Source organism: Heterodontus francisci, chromosome 38 (genome assembly GCF_036365525.1).
Source record: "Heterodontus francisci isolate sHetFra1 chromosome 38, sHetFra1.hap1, whole genome shotgun sequence".
NCBI classification, from domain to species: domain Eukaryota; kingdom Metazoa; phylum Chordata; class Chondrichthyes; order Heterodontiformes; family Heterodontidae; genus Heterodontus; species Heterodontus francisci.
In genome coordinates, this window is record NC_090408.1 from 21,057,906 (window position 1) to 21,072,768 (window position 14,863).

The window sequence follows — 14,863 nt, forward strand, 5'->3', positions numbered from 1 at the left end:
TCAGAGAGCCCAGCTAGCGGCTGTTCTGGCTGATGAGTTTGCTTTAATTTATATGTCGGTTTCCCGGGGAGAACCTTTCCCAGTCACCCCCACAAATCCGAAAAGGACAAAGGGTGGGAAGGTGATAGAAGCTCAAGCAGTCCTGGGAGAGAAAGAAAAGCAGAAGACACAGGGGGCCCTCCTCTAACCAAAAAGCAAGGTGCTGTGAGCAGGAGTAAGACCCGGAGACCTGTGTGCTTCCATTGTAATAAGGCAGGTCATCTGATAGCTGACTACTGGAAACTAAAGGGAAAGCCTGTAGGATTAATCAGGGCACATCTGCTCAGTGAAGAAGGAATCCTGGAGGAGAGCACAACAGAGCAAGCTGTAGCTTTAACTGCAGTAAGAGTGCAACCCAGGATGTTTACTACTGCAAGTGCAGGAAAAGTTAACAGGATTCCTGAGGGCTATCAGGGTTTTGTGTTTGAAGGGAAAGTAACCCCCATACCCCTCGAGTGGGACATGAAAGCCCATAGTAATTCTCAGTATTACAGGGGCCACCAGATCCCTTTTACTGGGAAAAGGCCAGATCTTTCCCCCAGAGAGAGCAGTGAACACCAGAATGGTATTGGAGGGCAGTATATGCCTGTACCTGTACACCGGGTGCACCTGGAGCCGACTTAGTTTCGGGACCAGTGATGGTAGGGATTGTCCCTAGTTTGCTTGTGGACGGGGTTGACCTGCTCCTAGGTAATGATCTAGCGGGGGTGAAGGTGGTAGCCCCCCCAGTAGTGAAAGAAAAACTGCAGGAGGCAAGGACAGGACAGTGGCAGGAGACGTTCCTCTGCAGTTTGAAAGAAGCAAGCAGCCGGCTTTTGATCAGTGGCTGAGGGCTCTTAAAGTACAGCTCAGCTATGAGAATCTCAGAGAAGTAATTCTGTTAGAGGAATTTAAACACTCTCTCCCACGCTCCAGGCCATGATCAAACCAGCTCCCCCAGAGGAGATTAAATTAGCACTGCAGGCAGATGACCATGAGGTCTATCTATCTGAGACTTTTTTTGGAAAGTTAGAAGAACCAGGGAATGAATTAAATAAATCTTCCCTAGCTGAGACTCAGCGAGCTGACCCAGTATTGCAAGAGTTAGCAAAAGCTGTCCAATCTGAAAGTGAAGCAGAGGGAGTCCCTGATCGCTACTATTTAAAGGATGGGTACTGATGAGGAAATGGAATTCTCCTCACAGATCTGAGAACAAGGGATGGACAGTAGTTCACCAGTTAGTGGTGCCGCAGAGGTACCGGAGAGAACTATTAAGAAAGGCCCACGAGACTACACTGGCTGTACATGCTGGTATATGAAAGACCAAAGCCCGCATAAGACAGCAGTTTGACTGGCCAAAACTCCACAAAGATGTGGTGGAGTACTGCAGGGGTTGCCACATGTGCCAGGTTGAGGGGAAACCCCAACCTACAGTGAAACCTGCACCCCTAAGTCCTGTACCGGTGTTAGGATGACTCTCCAGCAGAGGGCTGGTGAACTGTAAGGGATCCCTGCCGAGAACAAAAGGGGACAGGCAGGCACAAGGCTGGCAAAAGGTTAGAAAGGGAAGGAGGAAAAATGACCAAGAGGGCAGGATAATGGAAGTCCGGGAGGAATCCCAGATGAAAACCCCTACTGTCCGGTCAGCCAACCCCAAAAAATTTGAAAAGTTAGACCCTACATCCTCCTATGTAAGTGCAGACACTAGAAGCAACCCACCAGAGTTGCTAACAGCATTTACAGGAACCTGACAAGACAAAGAAAGACCCCTAGGGGGCAGAGAAACCGTGAAGTTGATGCCTCACCTAGTCAAAGTGCCACAGGGGAGTGCAGTAGAGTCTGCACAAATACCAGCAGGCAGGAGTGTCCCAGAGGACAAAGGGGAGATTAGCAAATAATCCTCCCCCACAGTCAGAAAAAGAGAGAACCACCCATCCCCTGAAGTCAAAGGCCTTTGCATGACTCAGCAAAGCACTGAAAGAGAGTTCAAGATAGACCCGCCCACTACTGACTCTCCCGAGAAAAGAAATTTCAACTTTGGGCTAATTAAATCTAAACCACCCCCCCTCCCCTTTGCAGACCTCAACAGGAACAAAGACCCGAGGCAGTCATGGAAATGGGCAAACTGAAGAAAATCCTCCCCAAAGAACTGCATGTTTATTGGGATGCCAAAAGGGGGTAGTTAAAACAGCACTGGCACCAAGGGAAGACAGGCTGTAATAGGTTTAAGGATTTATGAATGAATGTGAATGAATGAGAGAGAGAAACGCATGCTTTTTTCCCTGTATCTTACATTTCCTCTCTCGACCCTTTTTAATGAAATGCGCTTTTCTCAAATTGCATTTCATTCTGCTGGGTGTGGAGGTGTCATTCTAGACCCCCACCTGCCAAGAATGAGGCATATTAATTTTATCATATGAACATTGATTTTAAACTGTTGCTAGAGTGAGGAAATGACTTGTTAAACAGATAAGCCGTGGCTGGAAAAAAACATTTACATACAAACAGACAGTGCTTGGAGGGACAAAGGTGCTATTCCTTGCTCCAATTTCACCCACAACAGACTTTGAGCACCAGATATCATGTGTAAGAAGAGGCAATCCAGGGTTGGCTAAGACAAGGGAATCCACAAACAGAGTGGTCAGACCAGCTAATCACATGACTAACCTATTTGGCAACCTGGGTTTTTCTGAATTGTACAAAGAGTTTGAGCAAACAAAAAAGACTGTTTGCTCCTGGAGTGATAAGACCTCTCCTGTCTGCTCCTATCTCTTTCTCACAAGCCTCTGGACCCACTGAGGACACATGAACTTCAAGAGAGAAAAATCTCCTACATCGAACAAGGTTTGCCAGCCACCATAAAACCACTGCAACTAAACATATTTTATTTCCTTTTTTATGAAATAGTTGAAAACCATATATTTGAATGTGTAATTCTGATACATGCAGGCTATCATAAAAGTCCTAATTTTGCCCCTAGATGCTACAGTCAATTATATGTTTGGAATACTGGCTGTAGAGACTTTTCTGCTGCATCTTGATCTACCGGATAAAGCAAGACCCATTGTATTTCTGATTCTTATCTGGTAATATTCCTCACAATCTCAGTGTTGACCACAGATTTTCATGATTCTACCACATAGACTTGCTTGAAGTCTAGACTATACTTATAAGATCATGGAAAGTATTATCAGATGTCCCAATGATGAACACATTTGTGACATCAGCCAGTCAAAATATGTATATACAGATGTTTTTCTAAAGACTCATCTGAGTCTTAATGGAAAACAAAAAGAACAAACCCACAGCCAAATTGAAGAAGTTCTGACTTGCTCTGCAGGTTTGTGCTTACCCCACTCCTGCCCCGCACCCACCCACCTCCTCCCCCCCCCCCCCACCGTCTTTCAGTAAACCAGCATGAAAAGCTACTAAAGGCATCTGTATGTCAACAAACAGTGCAATATTGAAGCTACCAAAAATGTTCCCAAATAACTTAAGCTTGTGTTGTAAACTAGCTACAGGTCACGAGTGCCTTTCAGAGCAGCAGACTGAATTCTGCAGTCATTGTACAATGTCACATGGATCATCGTTCATCTTGCCATTTTTGTTTTTCTTACAGCTTAAATGTAATTGCTTTCCCTGAGTTTCATTTCACCTTGCAATGGTTTCTGTGCATACACGGATTTAGGGAAGCACAGTGAACCAGAGCATAGTAAAGCTATCATATGCTGGTACTGTGATAACAAAGCTTTTTTTCTTGGAATATATGTTTCTTTGCTACCTACTGCACATCATTAGATGCAAATTCCATGCAAGAACATACTTGATCTGGTTCAAGTGTTCCCAAGAGGATAGGCGCATAATATCTTGAATTAGAAAGTGCATGCATACAATACAGGTCTGAACTAGGTCATCTTTTATCAATTCCAACCAATCTATGTGTGCGTACTCTCTGCTGTTGGAGACTGACATTTTTTTCTGTTCTAATTGTGAGCTGTTAGCGTATAGAAACAAATGTGTAAATGAGATACCCCGAGCCCAACCACCTGTGCTGAGCTGTGAAATAAATATGCTAATATTTCATATAAGGTTTGACATCTAGCTTATATAAGATAACCTATTATAAACCAACCAAAGGGAGCAGTGCCTTTTCCTAATTTAGAATCTGATTTCAAATCCCTGAAGGCAAAATAGACTCTGGTGTCATGCTGTGATGTCTAGAAAGAACGACAGTCTGACCTGTTTGGGGCAATGTCAATTAATGTCACCAAAATATCTGCGTGCAAGTATTTCCTTGCCAGCATAAGCTTTGACTTCTCCAAATGTCTACACCCACCCCCCAAAAATTCAAGCCATTAGCTGACTTTATCAGGAAAATAAACACCAGGAGTGGGACAAATTTTGTGCTAATTGTGCAATCAGTAATATCACTGCGTGTATCAAATTTTGCATTTTATGCACTGAATATTTCTAAACATGTCAATACAATTAAAAACAAAAATGTCAATTCTTTCAACCATATCATAAATATTAAGTGTTAATGTGTAAAATTATATTTGATCCATATGTTCATCCCTGGCATGGAAACAGTTCATTGTGTCTTTACAAATTACTTCAGCAGTTATTCAAAATTATTTGATCACCATATGATCAGCTGAGTCAATACTTGCTGTAATTTCAATGTACTTGCTCATTTCTAATGGATCATCTAAATTCTGTAGAGATTGACAGCAAATCTGACCCCTAGGGCCACCTAATGTCACAGAGATCATTCTACACAACTGAAAATAATCCTTTTACTGCCATGAACGTAAAGAATGCAGAAGAAGTCTGACATTAGCAGGTGCTCTCTGTCAGCAGACCTATAACTTTTTTGTCCAGTGTCCAGAATAGTTTCAGTAATGCTCTGTCACTATATCAAAGTCCCACAGTGTGGCACACCATCTGCCCTGGGACCAGACACCATGGCACCTCTGAGGTCAGCACGGCTATAGGCTTCTCTCCTCATTTAAATCTCTCTCAGGTCTGAATTTAGAATTGCTGGTATAAATATGGATTGTAACCACATACCATTAATTGGTATCCTTTACACAACCTCTAGAAAAGCCAGAAAAAAATGTCACTTAAAAAAAATTGGTGAACAGAACTCCACACTAATTTACTTTAGAAGATGTTATGCATTATTTATATGACATACAGATTGTCAAACAACTCATAATTAAATACCTTGCAATGGTATTATACTGCACAATAGATTGCCAATATTCAGTGTATCACAACTCTAAAAAGAATACAAATTAGAGATTAAGGTGTCAGTTAGGTATACAATATGGTCATTGACATACAGTAATTCTCGCTATAATTCTTTTCTGTGAATTTATTGGAATGTCAACATAATTGCATTAAGTTACACAGCAGTATTGTTTTTTTTTCAGTTTTCCTAACACCCATGGGATATAAGATACCAGATTGGCAATATGCAATATTACTGGTGTCAACATGTAATATTTGTGTCAAACAAACCAGGCGTAGCAGTAGCGCTAGCCATTCTATTTCACTGATGCCAGATGTGTTTGTTTTCAGAGGCGCTGCCACCTCTACCAACTGTGCCCATTTAATGATACTACCTTTGTTAATGAGGTCTGTTGTTCCAACTGAGCTAAGCCATGACTAACCACAATTTAATTTGGACTGCGGCAGCTGTGTCACCTGCACCAACTATACAACTGTGCCAGTTTTTATAATAATGCCAAATAGCTTTGAAGAGCTATTGTGCGCAGGATCCCAATAGTTGCAATTATGCCAAGCTATTGTAAAATAATAAAGCCATTGAACACCAACTGTTGTGAAATGCAGCTCCATTCTTTATTGTACAATTATGCCAACTAAATAAAGTTTGTCACCAGTATCACTCGGTCACTTCCACTGACAATATAATATATGGCAGCACTTTAGCTACAGTCACCATTCCTACTTGACTATATCAAGTTATATACAGGGTAGAGACCTCTAGCTGTGGCAGCTAACCAAAACAGTACTGGGACGGGGGTGGTGGGTACCACATTATCAGGTTTGCCATCTTTCAGATGAAATGGTAAAATAAGGTCCTGCCTGCCTGATCAGGCGGATATAAGAGATCCCATGGCACCATTTAAAAAGGAGCGGGAGAGTGTCCCAGTATCCTGGCCGACATTTATTCCTCAAGTAATATCACCAAAACATAATTAACTGGTCATTTATCTCATTGTTATTTGTGCAGATTCTTTTTTTGATTCCATTTGTATGTAAAAGATCCCATGGTACTATTTTGAAGAAGAGCGGGGGGAGTTCTCCTCAGTGTATGGGACAGTATTTATTCCTCAACTAGCACAACTTAAAACAGATTATCTGATCATTGGCTCATTGTTGTCTGTGGGGCCTTGCTATGCATGGATTGACAGCTGATTTTGCTACATTACAACAGTGACTATACTACAAAAGTACTCCATTGGCTGTAAAGCACTTTGGGACATCCTGAGGTTGTGGAAGGCTTGATATAAATGCAAGTAGAATTTCTTGTGTTTTATTTGCAAAGATCACAAGAAAAGTGTCCTTTTTTACCGATCACTCTGAACTGTATGTCAGCTGTGGCTCAGTTGGTAGCACTTTCACTTCTGAGTTCAAATCCCACTCCAGGACTTGAGCACAAAAAGCAAGGCTGACACTCCTGTGCAGTATTGAGGGAGTGCTGCATTGCTGGAGGTGCTGCCTTTCAGATGAGATGTTAAACTGAGGCCCCACCTGTTTGCTCAGATAGATGTAAAAGATCACATGGCACTATTTTGAAGAAGAGCAAGGGAGTTTTCCGTGATGTCCTGGCCAATATTTATCCCTCAATCAACATCACAAAAAGAACAGGTTATCTGGTCACTATCACATTGCTGTTTGCAGTGTGCATGTTGGTTGCTGCATTTCCTGCATTACAACAGTGACTACACTTCAAAAAGTAATTGGCTGTAAAGCACTTTGAGACGTCCAGTGGTGGTGAAAGGTGCTATATAAATGCAAGTCTTTCTTTCTTTTAGCTGCACACATGTGCAAGGACCCCAAAGCAACACAGAAAACAGGAAGAAAGTAAACAGAAAGCAAAGTGCCATTAAGTTTGCTGAAGTGTTCTTGATCCCACTCACTATAAATGGTAATTCATTCTTATATCACCTTATGTTCTGAGCTTTATCAATCACATTCTCATTGAGACACTTTTTCCATTTATACAGTTGACCATTTTATACTGCAGACCTTTCCTCATAATGCTTTATACAGCAGTGAGCCCCGGTGCAGTGTTGGGAAACATGTCACTGTTCTGCCACTCAGCTGACCCGACTGTTCCTTGACTGGGAACTGTCAAGAGGGCGATTTAGTCTTACAAAATCCCAGTTGGAATAGGAAAAGGAGTGGCAGTTTAGTCAACATGGACAATACGGAGCTTGAATTAAAGTACACATGTTGTGCTATTAAGTGCTGGCATCACAAATATTCTACTATAATTAGGCTCATGGGATTAGATCCAACATTTTTGTACATTTAATGCAAAAATGAAAAATATGACTTTTAAAAGAATATACAGTCTTTGATAGCTGCTCAGAAATGCATTACTATTAACAACTGGTGAAAATTGTGCATCTTGTTCAGCTTAATGGCAAAATTTGTGGAATTGTCTGGAGGGAATAAATACATTTTCATTGCTGTATGAAACAGGAGAATAATTGTTACAACAAATTTCACAATGTATTTTTTGTAAAGTACTGGAAGAATGTTACTTTGGTGGTCTAGCATATAAAAAAATCCCATCATTGTGGTTAAGTGTCTAAGCCCATTCCACCTTCTGGGGTATTAGCTTGCAGGATTATCTAATATCCAGCATAGCAACACTGAATTCCCCACCATCAATATCCTGTTGAGGGTGGGGCTCACTGAATGAACCACATAAATACTGTGGTTATAAGACCAGTTCAGAGGCTGGGAATTCTGCAGCGAGTAGCTCACCTCCTGACTCACCAAAGCCCATCCACCACCTAAAAGGCACAAGTAATGGAATATTCTCCACTTGCCTGGATGTGTGCAGCTCCAAAAAACACTCAAGAAGCTGGACACTATCCAGGACAAAGCAGCCCGCTTGATCGGCAAACCATTAACCACCTTAAAAATTCACTCCCTCCACCACTGGCATACCATGACTCCAGTGTGTACCATCTACAAGAGGCAATGCAACAACTTGCCAAGGCTCCTTCGACAGCACCTTCCAAATCTGCAAACTCTACTGCGTAGATGAACAAGAGCAACAGATGCATAGGAACACCACTACCTGCGAGTTCCCCTCCAAGTCACATGCCATCCTAAGTTGAAAATATATCACCCTTCTCCCACTGTTGGCGAGATCAAATTCCAAGAACTCCTTTCCTCAAAGCACTCTAGGTGTACCTATACCACCATTCCCGAAGACGACTCACCACCAACTTTGTGAGAATAAATAGGAATGCACAATAAATGCAGGCCTTGCCAACAAAGCCCATATGCCATGAACAAATAAAAAATTGTCCGTGGAGCAGTCCCCGAGCCTCATTGACAGGTCCACCCCTCCATTTTCCATCAATAATCAGGCTGACTGGTCAATTGTCAACAGAGACCTCGATTACTGTTGACAAGTCTGGCTTATGGAATCAGATTACTGGATTGCCACAGAGGATCAATGTACTCCCAATCTTCCATTAGGAGATATGTTCATATTTTCTTGGAACCAAATTGACCCCAAATAGTGCCCAAATAAGCCAAATTTATCTACATTTTCCCAAAGGAGGGTAACCACTAATTAGTCACTTGACAACTGACAATGCTTTATTTTTGGTATATTACCATCATCCTAACCACAACATGGCCAATTTGCTGATCTAAAAATCTAGGTAAAGTCTTAATGTGGACAGGTTTGATCAAGGTCATTATGTAGAGAATTTTTACAAAGTTGCGGACTGCTGTACAACAGTTAGGTGAAGGCTGCAGCTCTCCCTCAGTAAAACTTTTTCCATCTTTGCCTCAAATCAAACTTATTACTTGGTCCTTCGTCTTACACATGGGCTGGGGAGGTTCTACCATTGCCTGTCCAAGAGAATATAAAAACTATCTGGAACAAAGGGGGGTACTGTAACCCCCAAAAACGAATGTCAAAAATCTCAACCATGATCCCAACCCTCCTCAACCCCGCCCACTTCCAGTTTTAACAGAAGTGGGATGGCAGGGTGGGCAACCAACATGCTCCCAGGAGACAGTCACTCATTTAAGAATTGTATGAAAGCTGTGTGCTTCAGAGTTAATCTCCATTTCAAATCTAACCCTAGCGAGTTCCTGCCGATGGGGAAACCAGACAGATAAAGGGAGGTGAGGACTGCTGGATTCAGCAGTTAGGTGTCTTTCCAAATACCTGATGGATTCAGCTTAACTGCATCCTGTTCCTCCACCACCCCCAATGATCGGACACACCCCTGAACCAAAGTAGTGTTTGATTGATCTGGGCTGTAATAGTCTGTCCACTTATCTGTGTTCACTGTGTTTGATTGCTTAAGCCTATGGGTGGAGCTTAAGAGTTAAAACTGACTCTAAAAGACAGAACTAGAATCTTCTACAGAAAACACACTGACTGCTTTGAGAAGACATTGTACTGAGATCTTGTAAGAACTGATATATTTTAAAGGGCTGTAAATAAGCCAGTTGGTGATTTAATACAAGTGTGATATCTGTATTGCTCTGAGATAAATCAGATCTACATAATATATCCGGCAACCCGGCATAAACATAACACCTCCCTCTTCTCCATTCCCCAGCTGCAGCCTGGTGCCAAAGAGGTACCAGCCTGACAGTCAGTCAGCCATTCAATCTAGCTGGCTGTGGCTGGAAAACAGAGGCAAAAAAATGTTTTTTTTTAGTTTAGAGATACAGCACTGAAACAGGTCCTTCGGCCCACCGAGTCTGTGCCGACCATCAACCACCCATTTATACTAATCCTACACTAATCCCATATTCCTATCACATCCCCACCTGTCCCTATATATTTCCCTACCACCTACCTATACTAGGGGCAATTTATAATAGCCAATTAACCTATCAACCTGCAAGTCTTTGGCATGTGGGAGGAAACCGGAGCACCCGGAGGAAACCCACGCAGACGCAGGGAGAACTTGCAAACTCCGCACAGGCAGTACCCAGAATCGAACCCGGGTCCCTGGAGCTGTGAGGCTGCGGTGCTAACCACTGCGCCACTGTGCCGCCCTAATCAGGTCCTGTTGAGTTTAAGGCAGAACCTGACCGCAAAACAGCTGTCCCGCTCCTTCCCAATCTCCAAACTCATATCGGAGCCAATGCCACTATTCATAGCAAACTTAACAGGTATTTTACTGTTTGGTGTCCTTTTACTATGTAACTGAAACAAAGCCTTAACTGACTCTTACTCTATTCAATTGTGGAATTTGCAAAGTAACAACTTAACACTAGTTGTCTATCTTTCTACTGCAATTATACAATTACTGTTCCACCTCGAATCCTATCTTTTTGCTGTAAATACACCAATATTATTCAATCTGACTTCCTTTTATTCAAGAAATGTTTTTGTTATAGGACCATGAGATTTAAACCTACCACTTTCCTTTCAAACAGTCCTTTTTAGAATTCTCCAGCAATTATTAATTTACTGTATCACATATTTTATAAACCACAATCCTTCAACTTCGCTCAGAGGGCTTTGGATGTCCTTGTACAGGAAACACAGGAAGTTAACATGTAGGTACACCAAGCAATTCAGAAGTCAAATGGTATGTTGGCCTTTATTGCAAGTGGGTTGGAGTACAAGAGTAAGGAAGGCTTGCTGCAATTGTACAGGGCTTTGGTGAGAGTACACCTGTTATATTGTGTACAGTTTTGGTCTCCATACCTAAGGAAGGATATACTTGCTTTAGAGGCGATGCAACAAAGGTTCACTAGATTGTTTTGTAGGATGTGAAGTTGCCCTCTGAGGAGAGATTCAATCACTGATGTTTAAAAGAATGAGAGGTGATCTCATTGAATATTCTGGGAGGGTTTGTCAGGGTAGATGCTGAGAGGCTGTTTAGCCTGGCTAGAGAGTCAAGAACTAGGGGGTCATAGTTTCAGGATATTGGATCAGTCATGTAGGACTGTGATGAGGCCACATTTCTTCACTCAAAGGGTTGTGAATCTTTGGAACTCTCTACACCAGAGGGCTGTAGATGCTCAGTCATTGGGTATATTCAAGGCTAAGATCGCTAAATTTTTGGACTGTAAGGGAATCTAGGAATATGAGGATCAGGCAGGAAAGTGGAGTTTATGTCGAAGATCAACAATGATTTAGCTGCATGGCGGAGTAGGCCTGAGGGGCAGTATGGCCTACTCCTGTTCCTATTTCTTATGTTTTCTTATGTTTTTCAGTGGAGGTCTGCCTCTTGATCATTTTGTTTCTCAATAAGATGGAAATAGTTCCTGACCAGGTTTTCTTGACTTCAGTAATTGCGAGTTGCTATTCCCCTATGTATTTCCTTCTCCGAACATCAAGTCTTCCTGATGTAAATTCCAATATTACATGTACTACTGTAGATCCACCTTACATCTTATAAATCAATCGGGGGGGAATCCTTATTGTTTTCACAGGTTATCCCAATACATCTCCATTGCTCTCTACTTCACAAGATCTAAGAGTGACTTTTCTTCATCAATGTTAGTATCTTTTAGTCATGATTGTACTCTTACAACATCTCCTTCCTTTAACACTAGTCACTTTTTGTCCCTCTGTCATACTGTGCTTGACTTGTTTTGCTCTTTTTCAGCAACACTCTCCCCAATTCTTGGCATCAGAAAAGTTGCCAATAGTGTGTTATTTTGTACCAACAGTCTTCATACTGAATAAGAGCCAAATGCTTCCTTTGTTGTTTTTTGCAGTCATCAGCGGCTAAGTAAGGATCTTGATGATCTATTTTGACTTCCTTCCATGACCTTTTTGTTTTCTGAACCACATTCTCTATCTTGCCATTGGGCTGTGCATAATTTGGAGACCATGGGCTGGATTTTAAGAGCCCGTCGCAATCTCCCGCGGGGCGGCAAATTTAAATAGCCGGGGTTCCCCCACCCTACCACCAATCACGGGGAGGGAGCGGGCTGTCCATTGCCGACTATAGTGTCAGCTGCCTGTGCGCAGGCGCTGCCACCATTTTTAAAGGGCGGCATGTACAAATTTTTAAAGATACAGCCCCCTCAAAATCTATGAAATAAATTTCTAACACTTCCTTCCCACCCGCCAATAACAATTACATTAACTATTTGTCCTTTCCCCCCCCCACAAAACACTTACCTTTTAAATCTGACCTCCCTCCAACCCAGACTGCACAATGTTTAAAGATCACCCCTGCCCACCATCCTCTACACCTATTACATTTATTTGACCCCCTTTCCCCCCCAACCCCGACCCACCGTTCTGAAAATTTTAACTCCTCCCCCCTCCCCACCAGTGTCAGGCCAGCTTTCCCTGGACAGGGAAATGAAGGCACAGGAATGCCGGCCGCCGCGCTGAAGATTTCAGGAAGTTTATTTAAGTTTATTCATGTCATTCATTTAAGTATTGAATTGCTGTCCCCGTCACTCAGTGGCGGGGGGAACCACCAGGGAGCCTCGCTGCCACCCAGAGGATCAGGCCAGGCCCTCCCGGTCGCAGCTTCCATGGCGGACCACTGCTGAACCCATCTTCCAGCCACCCCTGCCAAGGAGCCCAATTTCGTGGGCTTGGTAAAATCCAGCTCCATATTTCATGCTTGAAGTGCCAATCTGGCACATTTCTTAAACTCACATATTGAAAGCTGGGATCCTTTGCTCCTGCACAGTATAAGCATGAAGATCTTCCTACTGATAAATTTAACAAGCATTCCTGTTTTGTACTCACACTAACAATTTAGCTAAAACTGAGAGTAATTTAACACCCATGTCTAGTATGCCATAATTAATTGGCATCATGTGACTTAAGCCTTGGCATACAATATCAGTCCTGCAGTAAGACAAACTCAAAATAATTTGAATAATGGTCTATTGCAATGATCTATTTCTTTCCATTGAGAATGTACAAATCCAGAGCCATGATTGGTCACAGCCTGATATGGACATTGTGTGACAATAGCAGTTCATTGGTGTACAATTTTGATATGCACTTTAAATACCACACAAGGATATGTTACATTATCTTTCATCTCTGGCTCATGACAGGCAAGTATATAAAGTTTCTGGCTTGACACCAAACAGATCCTAACATTTCTGAACCATCTCTGTCCTCATGTCTCATTGCCCCTTTCCTGTTCGTTATATTCCCTCATTAGAAGCCATCCTCCTGACAACAACAACTCCAATTGATACAGCGCCCGACAACAACAACAGCTCCCATTGATACAGCACCCGACAACAACGACTCCCATTGATACAGCGCCCGACAACAACAACTCCCATTGATACAGCGCCCGACAACTCCCATTTAGTTTAGTTTAGAGATACAGCACTGAAACAGGCCCTTCGGCCCACCGAGTCTGTGCCGACCATCAACCACCCATTGATACAACGTCCGACAACTCTCATCGATACAGCGTCCGACAACTCCCATTGATACAGCGTCGGACAACAACAACTCCCATTGACATAGCGCCCGACAACAACAACTCCCAATGACACAGCACCCAACAACAGCTCCCATTGATACAGCGTCTGACAATAACAACTCCTATTGACACAGCGTCTGACAACAACAACTCCCATTGATACAGCACCCGACAACAACAGCTCCCATTGATACAGCGTCTGACAACAACAACTCCCATTGTTACAGCGCCCGACAACAACAAGAGCTTCCACTGATGCAGCGCCCGACAACAACAACAGCTCCCATTGATACAGCGCCCGACAACAACAACTCCCATTGATACAGCGTCTGACAACAACCCCCATTGATACAGCGCCCAACAGCTCCCAATGATACAGCACCCGACAACAACAACTCCCATTGATACAGTGCCCGACAACAACAACTCCCATTGATACAGCGCCCGACAACAACAACAGCTCCCATTGATACAGCGCCCGACAACAACAACTCCCATTGATACAGCGTCTGACAACAACCCCCATTGATACAGCGCCCAACAGCTCCCAATGATACAGCACCCGACAACAATAACTCCCATTGATACAGTGCCCGACAACAACAACTCCCATTGATACAGCGCCCGACAACAACAACAGCTCCCATTGATACAGCGCCCGACAACAACAACAGCTCCCATTGATACAGCGCCCGACAACAACAACAGCTCCCATTGATACAGTGCCCGACAACAACAACAACTCCCATTGATACAGCGCCCGACAACAACAACAGCTCCCATTGATACAGTGCCCGACAACAACAACTCCCATTGATACAGCGCCCGACAACAACAATAGCTCCCATTGATACAGTGCCCGACAACAACAACAGCTCCCATTGCTACAACGCCTGACAACAACTCCCATTGATACAGCGCCCGACAACAACAACTCCTAATGATATAGCATCCGACAACAACAACTCCCATTGATACAGTGTCTGACAACAACCCCCATTGATACAGCATCTGATAACAACAACTCCCATTGATACAGCGCCCGACAACAACAACTCCCAATGATACAGTGCCCGACAGCAACAACCCCCATTGATACAGCGCCCGACAACAACTCCCATTGATACAATGCTTGACAACAACTCCCATTGATACAGCACCCGACAACAACAACA